Source organism: Pungitius pungitius, chromosome 14 (genome assembly GCF_949316345.1).
Source record: "Pungitius pungitius chromosome 14, fPunPun2.1, whole genome shotgun sequence".
Lineage (NCBI taxonomy): Eukaryota > Metazoa > Chordata > Actinopteri > Perciformes > Gasterosteidae > Pungitius > Pungitius pungitius.
This window is the reverse complement of record NC_084913.1, coordinates 3470361-3484366: the sequence shown is the minus strand read 5'-3', so window position 1 is coordinate 3484366 and position 14006 is coordinate 3470361. Positions and strand designations below refer to the sequence as shown.

The 14006-nt window shown below is 48.2% G+C and overlaps 1 protein-coding gene across 6 annotated transcripts in view; it reads left to right on the top strand.

Annotated features, from left to right (window-relative positions):
• The first annotated feature begins 234 nt into the window (after window positions 1-234).
• Window positions 235-14006, top strand: part of numb (NUMB endocytic adaptor protein) — a 29725-nt gene continuing 15953 nt past the window's right edge. For all 6 annotated transcript variants that reach the window (XM_037486012.2, XM_037486017.2, XM_037486011.2 and 3 more), the window contains exon 1: window positions 235-424. The gene's annotated coding sequence lies outside the window, so the exon portion shown is untranslated. The remainder of the gene's footprint in view (window positions 425-14006) is intronic.

Sequence of the window (14006 nt, the reverse complement as noted above, 5' to 3'; positions counted from 1 at the left end):
CTTCAGAGAAATTGTTCCCATTTTCAAGATAGGACCGATGATAAGAAGAACCATGTTACGCCCTGTAAGAGTCTTGTTTGTCCGGACTCTATCATCGGGTCACGGTACAATCATCTGAGTCCTTTAATTTCACCGATAAATCCACAGATATGAAACCAAAAGGCAACGAAGTTCCGGCTGGCCCACAGGTTGCTGTGCGTCGGCACGTCGATCAATCCGCACGCAGGCGGCCCGTTGCTAAGGAGGAGGTGCGGTTGAGTCTCCGCGTAGCAGCCATTCAGCGGCAGTGGCTCAAGCGATTGGGCTGCGAGTCTCCGCCGACACTTTTTTTGTGGAATTTGAATTATTTTCGGCACTACGCGGTCCGTGGTACCAAGGTGACGGCACCGAGGGGGCATCTTCTGGGTCGCAGCCTAGGTCACAGGTATGTCTGACGACGTATGTTTTTTTTTTAATTAGCCTGCCCGGTAATGCTTGTTAGCTCGCCAATGCTAAGCAACACTAGCTTGTGTGTGTGTATGTGTGTGTGTTTTTTTTTCTTTCGGATGCGGCACACGCAGCTACGTTAGCTCCACGGCTCTAGACTCACCGTAGACCCGGTTACGGGGCTTCTTTTTTTTTTAGCTCATCTTGTAACTGACTAGATACCAGGACGAGCTAAATGTAAACATTTTAGTTTTTTCCCCCCATCCTGACACGGTGTGGGAGAAGGTCTTCCCCTGCGCTAAAAAAAAAAGCAGCTAAGAGGTTATCTAGCTAGCTAACGTGAACGTCAGTGCAGGCGCAGAAGCTGACGTCAATGATACTTACCTGCTCAACTTCCAGAGGGGAACGTTACTCAGATCAAAATCACGAACTCGTCTCGAGGCTCAAACGATGCAAAAGGCTATCGAAGCTTAGCACGTCATTCGTCATGCCGCGTTCACGTCGTCACACGTATCACTTTTGTAATACCGGTGTTACTAATTCAGGATGGAAGTAAAGGCGTAACTTCATTAGCAATTTAGTTCAGTGACTCAGTAAGTTTGTCAACATGTGTCCCAACGCAGCTACAATGGAAGCATATGGTTTAAAAAAAAAAAAAAAAGACAGCTGCTCAGCCATGAGACAGGTTGATTTGCCTGAAGATATAACTGTGACACATAGACATGACCCGTACGAATGTTTGAAGTGTGATAACGTGGCATCACGGCTTGGTGTTCACTTCACAGGACAACCCAAGAGATTGAGATTTCCATTCTGAGTGTCTGCCTGCCTGCCCCCCCATCAGATCCTCATTCAGACTTTACAAAGAGCGCCCCCCCCCCCCCTCCATCTACTGTTTGCTGGCCACAGCAGAGCAACCAATGGACTGACGCACAGTGCTTATTGCACAGTAACTACCTTTTGAATGCTGTCATTAGCAGTAGTTATTGAGGTCATTCCTCATTTGTTAATTGGGTGGTGATGAGGTTTTGTGATTTGAATAATATAAACGAATTCATCTGTTATGGCAGCATACGGTAAAACATTGGTGGGTGCCACTGGTTATGTATCTTCCATTATAAAGGGGACGAATTGTTAAATATTCATTAATGCGATGGCTCGTGTTTTTTAAATAGGGCGGCAAGTCATGATTATTTAGTTGTTTAATTAATCAACGATTATGTTATCTAATTGCTGTGCCTGGTCCATATTACAAGACCTGTGAAAAGTTCAGCACAATGTGCGGTAGCACATGACTACTATGTATATGTTATTGAAATGGCCTCATATAGTTGATCCACTCCTAATCGATGAAATTACTAGTTACTTGCTAGCTGTGATTTCATACAAGGTGGCTTGAAACATTTGGAAATAATGTTCTGAAAGCGCTTTTGACGTCTCTGCCTTACAAAGAACATCCCACCACAGATTCTGTGAGCAACTCATGGCTTAACTCATCTCTCCGTAAGAGGGAGGCAGGATTGTCTCTCTGCCATCGAGCCCACTGTTGAAAGTCCTGTCAGCTGTTTGAGAGAGGAGGAGAATGCCAAAGAGCGAGCGAGCCTCTATCCCGAGCTCGGTGATTCACTCCGTGGGAGAAACTCGTGTTACTCTCGGCGGTTCGCTCGGTGCTCAGAGGAGAGGCCTTTTTCTTGGCAGGGAGGAGTATGTGTGAATGCCGGGTAGTGATGCAACATGGGCACATAAACTTGTGACGACACATTCAAAGGGCATGCCCCCACCCCCCCCCCCTGCCCCCACCCCCCCCCCCCCTCGATAGACGCAAGATAGTCAAGCTTCTTGCTGCAGTTTTTAGTCCAGCGGGAACGGAACAGATAGAAGACGACAACGCAGGGCAGTACGCATCGGAGTATCTTTTCTTGATGAACGTTAGAGATTACGAGAAGAAAGCAGACTGTTTTGACACTCTCCTCGGGCAAAACCTCTCACCTTTTCGGGAAGATGCGTTGCCAAACCACTGCTCGGTAGCGGCGCAGCTCGCACACCGCAGGCTTTTCACACACAGGCCGAATACTGACTTAAATGGACTGCAGATCACCTGTAAAAGGGTCCCTTGAGAGGACGAATCATTAACACCCCGTCCCGTGCAGGAGCCTCTGAATCGTTAGAAAGAAACCGGCCGGGCCGCACTTGTTTGAGCTCCGTGTTGTCAGCTGATTGGGACCAGATCCAACAAACAGTCAGAGAGGATTCAACCATAGGGCTGGTTTAGGAATCAGGATCTCAAATGCGCAGCTGGCCCCATTTCAACATAAGTGGCTCAAAATAGTTTCTGTGGAACCGCCGAGTTGGATTGAACTCGTGGGTTTGATGTGTTTGTCGGCGAGCGGTGTCAGCCTTGACCAAAGGGAAAGTTCTTGCTGTAGGTCGGCACCTCGTCACATAATGCAACGCCTGTTTCAAAAGCTGATTGCACCCACCCTCAGACCAACGCAAGATGAAGACTAAGGAACATCTTTGGCCCTGTTTTAAGTTACGAAATTGGCCGAGACGAGACATGTTTCTATTCATTACAGTTGTTCTGACCGCCGGGTTCCACAGTGGGGGGTTTCCATGACAACCAACCCGCCAAATGTAACATGATGTGTATGAGCTGACTGTCAATTAGATCCAATTTAGAAAGCAACTTGCTAACACCCGCAGTCACATTTTTCATCCATGTGCACATTACTGTGTCTCAGGTATTTTCATTGCTTAATCTCTGAATTTAGGAACCAGGAAGGAATCTTTTACGGGGTATGTTGGAACAAAAGCTTGTACAAACACCTTGTGTTAATGTTTTTGAAATCATGCTGTGAAAAATGGTCACTACATCACTGCAGTGCATCACATCTCGTTTTTATACAAACTATGCAGTCTTTGTATCAGCAGGCTTTCTTAGTAGCAGCATTTGGCTCCGTCAGCACTTATTTAAAAAAGAAACAACCACAGCAGTGGTTGTTTTGTGATGTGTTACAGCTTTCATCGCTGTCCCCATTCGGGGGAGGGGGGGTGGGGTGGTGGTTGAGGGCCTTGTTGATGGGGAGTGGCCCCATCGGTATCTCTCCTCCTTGGATAGGGTACAGGGCTCAGAGACTCCTTTTGTTTCTCAAGGCCCCCACATAGTGATACCCGAGCCTCCTGTGCGGGGACAGCTCCCTCTGATCTCTGCTTTAATTACGAGTGACCCAGGACAAGCTGACTGGGGGTTTGTGTCCCACACGGGGGGGGGAATGTCCCGGCCCCGGCCCCCGCAGCCAACCAGAGTGTCGGACATGAAATAACTCACCTCAGGAACACACCCTCGTTAAAAAAAAAACATTCGTTACTGAAAAATAGTCATATTTACAGGACTTAACTTGCCACTGGTAATATGTCTAAAAAATGGGGGCCCTCAGAATGTGATTTTTGTTGTGGCTTTGTGGGACCATGTCGGTGCATCTCACCACACCAAACCTCCCCGTGTGTGTTTATGACTCTCTGTCACCGTGCACGATTTGCAGCTGAGCAGACGCTCTGTCCTGGCCCCGCCCACCGCGCTCAACGTCGCCGGGGCTCCGGTTCCTTGGTAACTACCGCGGAGGTTTGATCAGTACAATACAAGCCGTCACATTGTTCAGCGTGTGCTCCTCGTGACAGAAAGATAAAAGCCAATGAATGTCCTCGCTCAGAAAAATGTCAACGTGAAGATTCTGAGCCGCATACGTTAACGGAAGCACGCAGAAGAAGTCCGACTTTCATGGTAATCGACAGGCAGAACGCTGCCAAAGCTCGAAAGACTCAATATATGCACATCCGAATCTATAATCATTATTTTGTTTTGTTTCTTTGTTCATTCCTTCAGGAAAATGTATACTCGGATAAAAACACAGCCTCACTCTGGGGCTGTCTGTAGATCAAGTGGAAAACATCAGCCATTAGTGAAAAGGAGTGTTTTGATCATTTTGGTCATGTTTTGATTTTCTTCAATGACTTTAATGATCATTTCATCAGTTTACTGCTGTTTTACATTCAGGCAGAGTTCTTATAGAGCTAATAGTGTTGCGACAGCGGTTTATAATGGTGCATTTGAGATGGTTGGCTCAATTATTTGGGACTAAAAAAAGGTTTTGTAGGAAAATCTATTTCATTTAATATTGCGCCAAAGTAAATACAGCTTTGTTATGAAGACACGGTCGGGGGGGGAAAAGGATTGATATCCATCTTTAATCAAAATGGCCTCATAAACAAGCTCTCTCCCCACAGCGTAAGATCTGTGGTTCCTCCAAACCTCGCTGCTTCCAGACCAGACGCTCCTGCTGACTAGCGGTTTACCGGGAAGCTGCACGCTGGCTCCGTACGGGTCTCCTTGGACCGGCTTCGCCTGTTGTGTAACTGCCTGGTGCCTGATCCAAAGTCCACTGGCTACTGTGTTTCTGTTAGATAACGCCGTACAACATGCGAGTAGCGTTGACTTATTTTGCCGGGCGCAGCAGTGACTTCTGGGAAATTCTCGTTGCGGGTCTGTGAGCTGTTTCCTCTCTTTCTTTCGGATCGCTGTGTTGACGGTGGAGGAGAGAGGAAGCAGGGCAGCAGCCCGCTTTGTGGCCTAATCGATGAATGTTCCCCCAGCACAAGAACAGATGTCAATTATTAATGAGCTGAATTAGGGCTGGGCGGTATGGCCAAAAATCCATACCACGGTATTTAGATTCTGATGGTATCCTGCTTCGTGACGGGTTTGCTTTTTCAAGTAAACACATTAATTCATTGCTGCGTCTCTGGTCCCTCTGTTTTTCACCTGTATCGCCCTTTTCTGTGTTTACATGTAGCAACAGAGTGACTTCTTGCCGTGAACTGTACCCAGCATGCAGTTCGGCGGGGTCATTTTAATAAATTATTAGTGTTACAAATTGCTTATGTGTCACAAGCTTTTGGGTTGTGGTGTTTTTCTAGGTTATTTGTTGTTGTTATAACATAATAACACACGTAAGACAAGTAGCTCCGACCGGTATGACGGTACGTGCAAAATTCACACCGTAGGGAAATCTCGTACCCTTTAATGTGGTAAACGGCCCAGCCCTGAGCTGGATATCTCATTCTGCTTCGAGTGGAGAGCTTTTGTTTGTTAATCAGTGTTGCCGGCTTGCCTTTTTGTCACACGCCAGACTTCTGGAGAGAGAAAAGTGGCGAGGAAGGGTGCGTTGTTGGAGAGACCACGCAGTTAGATTCACAGCACTGTATTCCGTGCACATTCTTCAAAGATGTTCCTTAGTCTTCAAAGACAAATGTGAGGAACGTTTGGACCTTCAGAGACAAAAAAGTGGTTAATCGCTGGAGAGGGTTGGCGAGGGAACGTGTGTTTTATGTGTGTTGCATCACTGTGCGGCAATCACCGCTTGCACTGCAGCTCTTTTTGTTTACCACAGAAATCGTAGGGGTAAGTGTGGGTGTGTTTTTGTGTGTGTGTGTGTGTCTGTGTGTGTGTGCACATTTGTCCTACGTATGTTTCATTCGCAGAGAGAGAGCGCGAGTTTGCTTCGAGTGAGACATGTGCAGTGGCAGGTTTGCAAGCCCCTCCCCCCACCTCCCCCCCACACACACCTCCCTCTCCTCCTTCACCACCAAGCGGTCTGTGGAGAGGGATGTCTGGCTGGTGAGATCGCCACTGTGCTGAGTCGGCAGGACGGGAACAATCGCCTCGCTGTGCTGCTCCTCCGTTTGGCCGCTCTCCTGCGGCATCTCGGCGAAGGCTTCTGGCTCGGCGAGCCTTCGCCGGGCTGGTCGCTGACCCGTTGTGCCTGCAGCTCGTCAGGCCTCTGAGGCCCGCCGAATTGTCCCACAGTAATTGGCGCCTGAGCTCCGGCTGATCAAAGGTGCCCAGCTGACTGGACAGCCGCGGTAATTTTCCATTCTCTGAGGCTGTGCGGCCCCCTTTGCCTGTTTTTGTCTTCCCGTCGGCCCGCTTGCCTGCCCGGACCTCGTTTTTGGTTCAGGGAGGTTTTATCACACCGGGCCTTTTAGAATGCTTTTCTTCTTCCTCGAATCAAGCAAATCAGTTTCTCAAGATCAATAGATACAGTAAAGGTCACAAGTTCAAGTCCTGCGGGCGTTGTGGGTCCTGCTGTCATGTGACCTGGCAGAGCTTCCCTGGGGACAACACATACACCTCGGTCGAGTTTAGTGTTTATCTGAACTCTACACCTGCTGATGAGTGTTTGTGGTGGTCAGTGACATCATCTGTTTTTTTTCTCCAGTGGAATTATAAACCTGCATACTCGTAACTCTTATGCTTGGGTTTGATTAAACGATAAGGCCCTTGCAATCTCTCTCATTAAAGGCTGGCAGGAGCCCGGCATGTTGAATGATCCCTGCCTGAGCTCCCTCTTTGGCCCCAGATAAAGAGCTTATTATCTGTGTGTGGATGCACATCGTGAAATCCATTCTGAGGAAAAAGAAGGCGTCAGCTGAATCATTCCTGGCACTAAAATTAAAATACATCACGGAACAAATTGCTTGCTTACATAAACATTGGCCTCCATGAGCATAGAATCCGGTTTCTTTCGTTTTTTCCCCTTTTTTTTTTTTTTTAGCAAACTGGATGTAATCTTATTCTTACTGACACAGGTTCATAGTTCAGCATCACACCTTCAAAGGTGATTTCCAAGCTTGTGTTACACTCCACAGAACTATTTTTTCGCAGAGAGCAGATTCTTCTGCATCTTTGGAAATACTCCCAGAGGCAGTGCTCTGTTTGCTAATCTAATTGAACCACACGGCTAATGCAATTTAAGCCATTGCGGCTTCCCATAGGTTTAAAGTATGCGTGGAAGCCCTGTTCTCAACCCCCCCCCCCCTTCACCCCTTGCGTGAGCTCCACTATAAATCTGCCGTCCTCGGCTCGACAAACCAGGACACGGAGAGGACAGGTACGTGGGGAGAATTCCTGGAACGACGCTCCACCTCCACTGACATTCATGCTCACAAGACCAGTTTGGGTGAATGATTCCTGACGTCAGTGCAAGCCGCTTTGCATCATGGGGACTCCGGTTACCGCTTCAGCCGCGCTTCCCCTCCTGAAGGTAAATGCGGAGGCTCTAAAGACGCAGCGTTCACCGGAATCGCTCCGCATTCGCTTTATTCTCCTTTTTCACATTTTGTGTGTGAGTGTTTGTGCACGCGGTGCAGCACGTGTGTTTCTCTGTGTGTTTTGGCCTGGTCTGACAGGCTGTGTAGCGATTGCATGGCTGGTCACTCAGCAGGAAGTTCCTCTTCCACTCCGTCCTCTCATCACTCCTGCTGCTGGACAAACACTGCTACCGACACACACACACACACACACACACACACACCAATGTGATGCCATTTTCCAACGCTGTTGTTGTGATGAAAAGAATGTATTATTGACTCAGCAGCTGGGAACCACACAGTGGGTTTTCTGTGTGATATTGATTCTGAATTATTAGTATGATATGGATAGTTTTCTGTCTTTCTCACTCGTCTCTGTCTCTCATTCGCTGTTTCATTCACTCTCTTCCAAACGCCGTCATTGATCCATAGATGTTGATTGGGAGAGCAGTGAAGAGTGACAGGCCGTACGCACACTGACACCATTCCTCGCCGCGGGGCTTTTCCTCGCCTCGTATACACTCAAACAGCCCACCTACATGTTTTCTGTGGCCACATGAATACAAGTTAAAGGAACCTTTTATGGCACATGGAGGTTATTTGTTTAATCTTTTCTGCTCCCGAGAGCTGGCTGTAAGTATTCTGATTATTAAGCAACGTGGGACCACACATTATCATTATCATTAATCTTAATTATCGAAGTAGGGAACATATTATCTGCCTTCCTTTGGCATTTCTCCACGTCTTCTATTTGACATGTTCTGCTGACGGTTTGCATCGTACTTTGTGGCACCGTGGCTTAACTGTAAAAAGTGTCTGCATGCTTTGTAATGTCTGTTTACCTAGAAAGAGATGGTAATTATGATACTGGCATCATCATCATCATAATAATGATAATAATAGCTAGCGTTTTTGTTATCCGCAATAATTGGGCAAAAAGGCCAATTAAAAGCGTGTTATACAAAGTGAAATCCCCTCTGGAGTTCACTTGGGCAGACAATGAATTTCATGCATCCCTTTCCGTTGTTTCTTTGATGCCTAAAGGTGAAAGGTGAATCTCGAAACCGGTCGCCATGTTTCAACTGAGCATCCTCCCGAGGCTGTCGGATCAGCAGTCAGCACGCTGTAATCACAGCTTCTTAAAAGACGCAAAGTCCAGTGGCAGCCGTCTACGCCGAAGGAAAGGAGGGAGGATGAGAGGAGTACCGAGAGCAGCAAACAGCCGGTGATCATTACACACGGGGATAAATAACTATTAGGCAGCACATCGATTTTGCTTAAAGACAGTTGGTCAATTAAAACTGAAAAGGAATTTGTACCTTGCTGATATTTTGTTGATTCAATACAACTCTTATTAAAATAAAGCACACTAGCAATATGTGTCTCTTGGCTCTTTTCACATTGTTGCGTCCGGTGACGCTCCTCTCGTATACAGAGAACTCGACCGTACGCCTCGTTGGTGAAATTGAAAGCGTTTTCTCATTCAGGAGCAGAGGAAGCGGCGGCGTGCCGCGCTTGTCAGCAGTAATTTGTGCGTTTAAATTTAAAAAAAATTTAAAGTCGGCCCTACACCAGCACGTATGTGGGTGTATCCCATGTGACAGCGCTGGTGGTGCAACCCGGCAAGCTGAGGCCACGCGCCGCCGCCACGTCGCTTTACCGTTGACAACATCATCTTTAGCTATTTGCTCCTGTGAGTCAGCAGCTTTTGGAGGAAGCGCGCTCGGTTTTCATGTCCGTGCCCTGCGTGCTGATTGGTCGACACAGAGACAACCAGACCTGTTTGACTCGACCGGAAGCCGCGTGTGTGTGATGGTGTGACACGGGGGAGAGAGCTGTTCCCCTGGGGGGGGGTTGTGGTTAAATCTTCCGCTTGGTTACCGTAGCAGAACGACTGTGGCACAGTGGTGGAGCGGCGGATTCGACCCCCGGCCCCGCTAGTCTGTGTCGAATTGTATCCCTGGGGCGAGAAACTTGACCCCAAATTGCTCCCCAGCTGTGCCTACGGTGTGTGAAGTTGCATTAATGGGAGTTCCTGATGGGCACCCTGCATGGTCTATGAATGAGTGAATGATGACATGTAGTGTTAAAGCACTACAGGAGTGTAGTCCTTCTACCGTTAACAGGGTTTTAGCTTGACTTTAGTTTTTGAAAAGTGAACGTTGACTAACTACTAACCCTCTTCTCCGGCCTTTATGTTTTTACCAAGTTCACAAAATCTGAGTAGAAATGCTGATCCAGGAGGCTCAGCTATGTGTTTTGCTTAGCTGAGGTTCTGCTGGATGACTGTAATGTTTAATAAAGGAGCAAATGCCTGGTCTCCCTCTGAGAATCTATAAATGCTCTATCACTGGCTGTTGTGGGTCGGCCATGGGTAGGGTTAATAGATCATGTATTAACAGCACTTTACTGAGGCCTGGTGAATATGTAACGTACTCACCTGTGTGTTTCTTTAGGTCAGTGCAGTGGTTCAGTAGCTTAAACTAATGGCCCTAATGAGAAGAGCAAAGCTGTGGCCCCAGAGCCAAAAAGGCTTCTAGTCCACAAGTCACCGTGGCCTTCAGTCTCACTCTTGTGTTTTTGGGAGTGAGCATTGCGTTTGAGTTTGTGGGTGAATGGCAGGTCTTGGTTTATGCCAGTGTGTATGCACTTTAGCTTATGCGTCCTCTCTTCTCCCTCTGGTGTCTGTCTGTGTGTGTGTGTGTGTGTGTGTGTTGCAGTGATGTCAAGGGGAAAAAGTAAACATGGTTTCTATGAGTAGCTTTTTCGCTCCGAGCTTTGCTCAAAGTTTCCGAGCAGAGGTCCCTTCCCGAGCCGGGAGTGTTGCGGCTCGCTCTAGAGTGATCGCCTGCGAGGAGGTTGAGCTTCTGTCCCGCAGTTTGCACAGAACAACAACAAATAAGCAGCGCTGCGTTTCTTATCCGGTTACAACAAAGGAGCATGGGAGGGCTTTTAGTTTGAGTTCAAGGTCACTCCTGCTGCAGGAAGACCTCTTCTCCTGACAGAGCCTACTGTGTTCTCAGCTGAAGGGACCAGGATCGATGGCACGCTCGTTGCTCTCTACCTTGCATTGAATCTCCTTTCCGCTTGACATGACGGCACCTCTGGCCTGCATTAACAAAAAAAACGACCTTTTTGGGGGGGGCAAAAAGCAAAACGAGACGTAAATCCCAGAGAATGCCCTCTTGTGTGTAAGTGTGACGTAATGAGGGGAACCGGGCCAGATCCTGCCCACTGATTCAGTCTGTGAATCATCGGCGGGGCATGCCCGAGGGCAGACCGTACACTGACAGGGATTTGCCCCTCCCTGCCTGCCAGGCCACTGCCCCGAGCGTTTAAACGTGGCCTCAGCTGTTGGCCAAAGTGATGTGTGGTGCTACGGCTGGTCGCTTCACTTGCTGTGGGACCCTATTTTCTTTCTTTGTCTCAACCCTATTCCCGGCCGTCCATGTGGACTCAGGAAGCGGGGGGGGGGGGGTCACAGTGTCTTGCCGCGGGGCAGGGAACAGATTGGAGGCCTCAGAATGACTCGGTGGTGCTGTGTAGCTCCTCTTCCCACCAATTCCTTCCTCGGTAGAGAAGCACCGGGGTCTCGTTCGGCCCGTTCCGGAGCCTCCCAAAAAGTCTGCGCTTTTCAGGAATAAGACACGTTTCTGCAGTTTTAGTTACTTCGGCCGGCTCTTAAACGAGTTCCGCTGTGTGCGTTCGAGGCCGATGTTTACAGAACAGGAACATCGCAGCCCGCTGATCATCGTTTGTTTTGGACTTTTTGAAATAGCGGCCACCTTTTTTTTCTTTTTTCATGGCGGCGTCTGGTTTTTGTCCGTGTATCGCTGCCGGTCACATGCTGTACCTGGCACACAGAGCGGCTGTGATTATTGCCGGGACGGTGCCGGGGCAAAGTGTTCAGATCCTACAAGCAGAGAGCAGCTGGCGATGAGTTCCGCTTGTTTAATGGCGCTCTCTCTCTTTCACACGCTTGGACACACTGTGACTGCTGCTGGTTTTATTGTAGCGTTGTTTTCACTCCTGCTTGACGCCAGTTGTTTTTACGTTCAGCCCTTTGATGGTGATTACAGTAATTGGCCGTGATGAAGGCCGGGGTCATCCACACATTCAGGTCACATCTGTTTAAAAAAATAACTCAAAGTCAAAATGTGAAAGGTGTGAAACTTGTTAAATGCCGTCGAACATTAAATGCTGCATTGCTGTAGTGCAACGTGTAAGATGTTCTACTATAGCTTCTACTAATACTTATTTTTCCCCCCCACGACAGTTCCACCCTGACACATGCGTGTTGTAAACCTAGGGGTATTACTTTATATCCTACCTAATATTAGACTTTTCAATAACAGTTTTTGTATACTACTCTAGTGTACACTGTTGTAGTTGATGGGACATTTGTTACTGTTGTGAAGTGCTTGGATTGCAATTTTATAATCTAATTGCTCTTTTATAGTTTCTATTTAGTACTTCAATAAAAAGACGTTTATTTATTTTTTGTGCTGTTACAACAATTGGGTTTTTCCTTTGGGGATTAATAAAGGCAGAAAAAATGTAACCCTTTACAAAGTGCACATGAAGAGAGATCATGTTCCATTACCACTAGCCGAGCAAATATTTTCTGACTGAAATGATATTGTTGCCTGACATTTGTCTGCAGCAATACCTTTTATTTAGTATAAGTAATGTGCAACAGATGAATGTACCTAAACTGTGATCCAGTTATTCATTCATGTGTGTGTTTATATATATATATACACACACATCATTCAGGGTTTAGCGTTAACGATTGAGGGGGTTAGACGGGAATCGGCCGGATCTCCCACCGTTCCCTTGAACTTAAACTTAAACCTCAAATGCAGCCTCGAGCGATGTCTGTGGATGGTATTGTATTTGTTGTACAGTAATTGGTAATAAAAACACAAGCAGATTGGCTGGTGAACTTCCCATCTGTCCCAAACCTTCCAACCAGGATGCCGGAAAGCAGAGACCCCCGACCTTTGACCCTGCCGCCGGCCCCATAGTCGATCCTAGTCGTTCCCTAGTGTTCCTATAGCGTGGCTCCCCTTTTGATGCACTCCACACTCCCTCCCGTCCCATTTTTTTATGCATGCAGCATGCAGAGCCACAAAGCACGGGCCGGAAAATTGGATTAGCACAGTAACGGCCTTTCTCAAATTCCCTCTTCTTCATATGGTCGTTTGGGAGCAGGACAGAGGCGCAGTATCACCTCAAGTCGCTCATAACGAGGCTCAGCAGATACGCATGGCCGGCTCTATTGATCGGAGCCCGTCCTGCTGTCCGGGCTATGAACTCAGACGACGCGGGGGTTCCCCGAGCAGCGCGCTGCAGGATAGGACGAAGAGTATCGGCTGGCACAGTGGTGGGACGAGTCCTGAAAGGAGACCGTGGGGCCTTTTTTTTTCGCCTTGAACTGCGGTTCTTTCTCTCTTTCTCTCTCATGTCGCCAAGACTCTCCCTCCCTCCCTCGTCTCATTTTTTGTAACCCATCCCAAGGATCCTTCCGCAAGGATTAATCAGTTTTCCATTCCTGGAGAGATTATTCAAATACTGTTACATCTACAGCCAGCAGCGGCAGCTTTCCCGCCCTCCTTCCCGGGCAGCAGCACAGAACCGACTGCTCTTTTTAAAAAAAAATGTAACTCTCATTTCTTTCCTTTTTAGTTCTGCGTTTTTTCCCCTCCTCTCTGTATTTCTGTCTTTACACATTACTGACATTGTTGACGTCGGTAATTACCGTCCGCTGGCGATGTTGCTCGTGAGAGCCTTCAGAGGGCTGTGTCTTTGTCATTTGCCATGGCCGCTCTCTGTGCACACGGAGCGAGTGAAGTGAACTCGGGTTCTTGTGTAATCGTCCTCATTAGCGCTGGGAGGAGAACAGCCAGAGATCTTCACTGCGCTAGACTGTAGGAGCTGAGACAGCTCCAGCCGGGTTCGGATCCTTGGCCTTCACCTCAACCCCCCCCCCCCCCCCCCCCCCCCCACGCCCCTTTTCTCTCCCCACGCCCTCGCCATGCTTCCCTGTCCTCCATTTACTTCTTGTCTTGTCTCCTTGCAATGTACTCAAACCTGAGGGGACCTAGTTCTTATCTACCTCTCAGCTCTCCGCTCTCCCAACTCTGACCTCCTCCTCCTCCTCCTCCTCCTCTCCACCCTAATTTGTACCTCCTGCCCTTTGTTCAAACTTTTCCCTTCTTTTCACATCACACTTCTTTGCCTCACCTTTCCTCCCTCCTTGCCTTCATCTTTCTGACTTCTGGCCAAGGCAAGGGGCTAAACCCACCTCACATGACACCCATCAGAGCACCCACCCAAACACGACCGCCAGACCCCCCCCCCTCTCGCCGCTCATTCCCTGCTCCGCCTGCTTGGCCTCCAGCCTTTTCTGTTCTCACCACACACTCTCACAG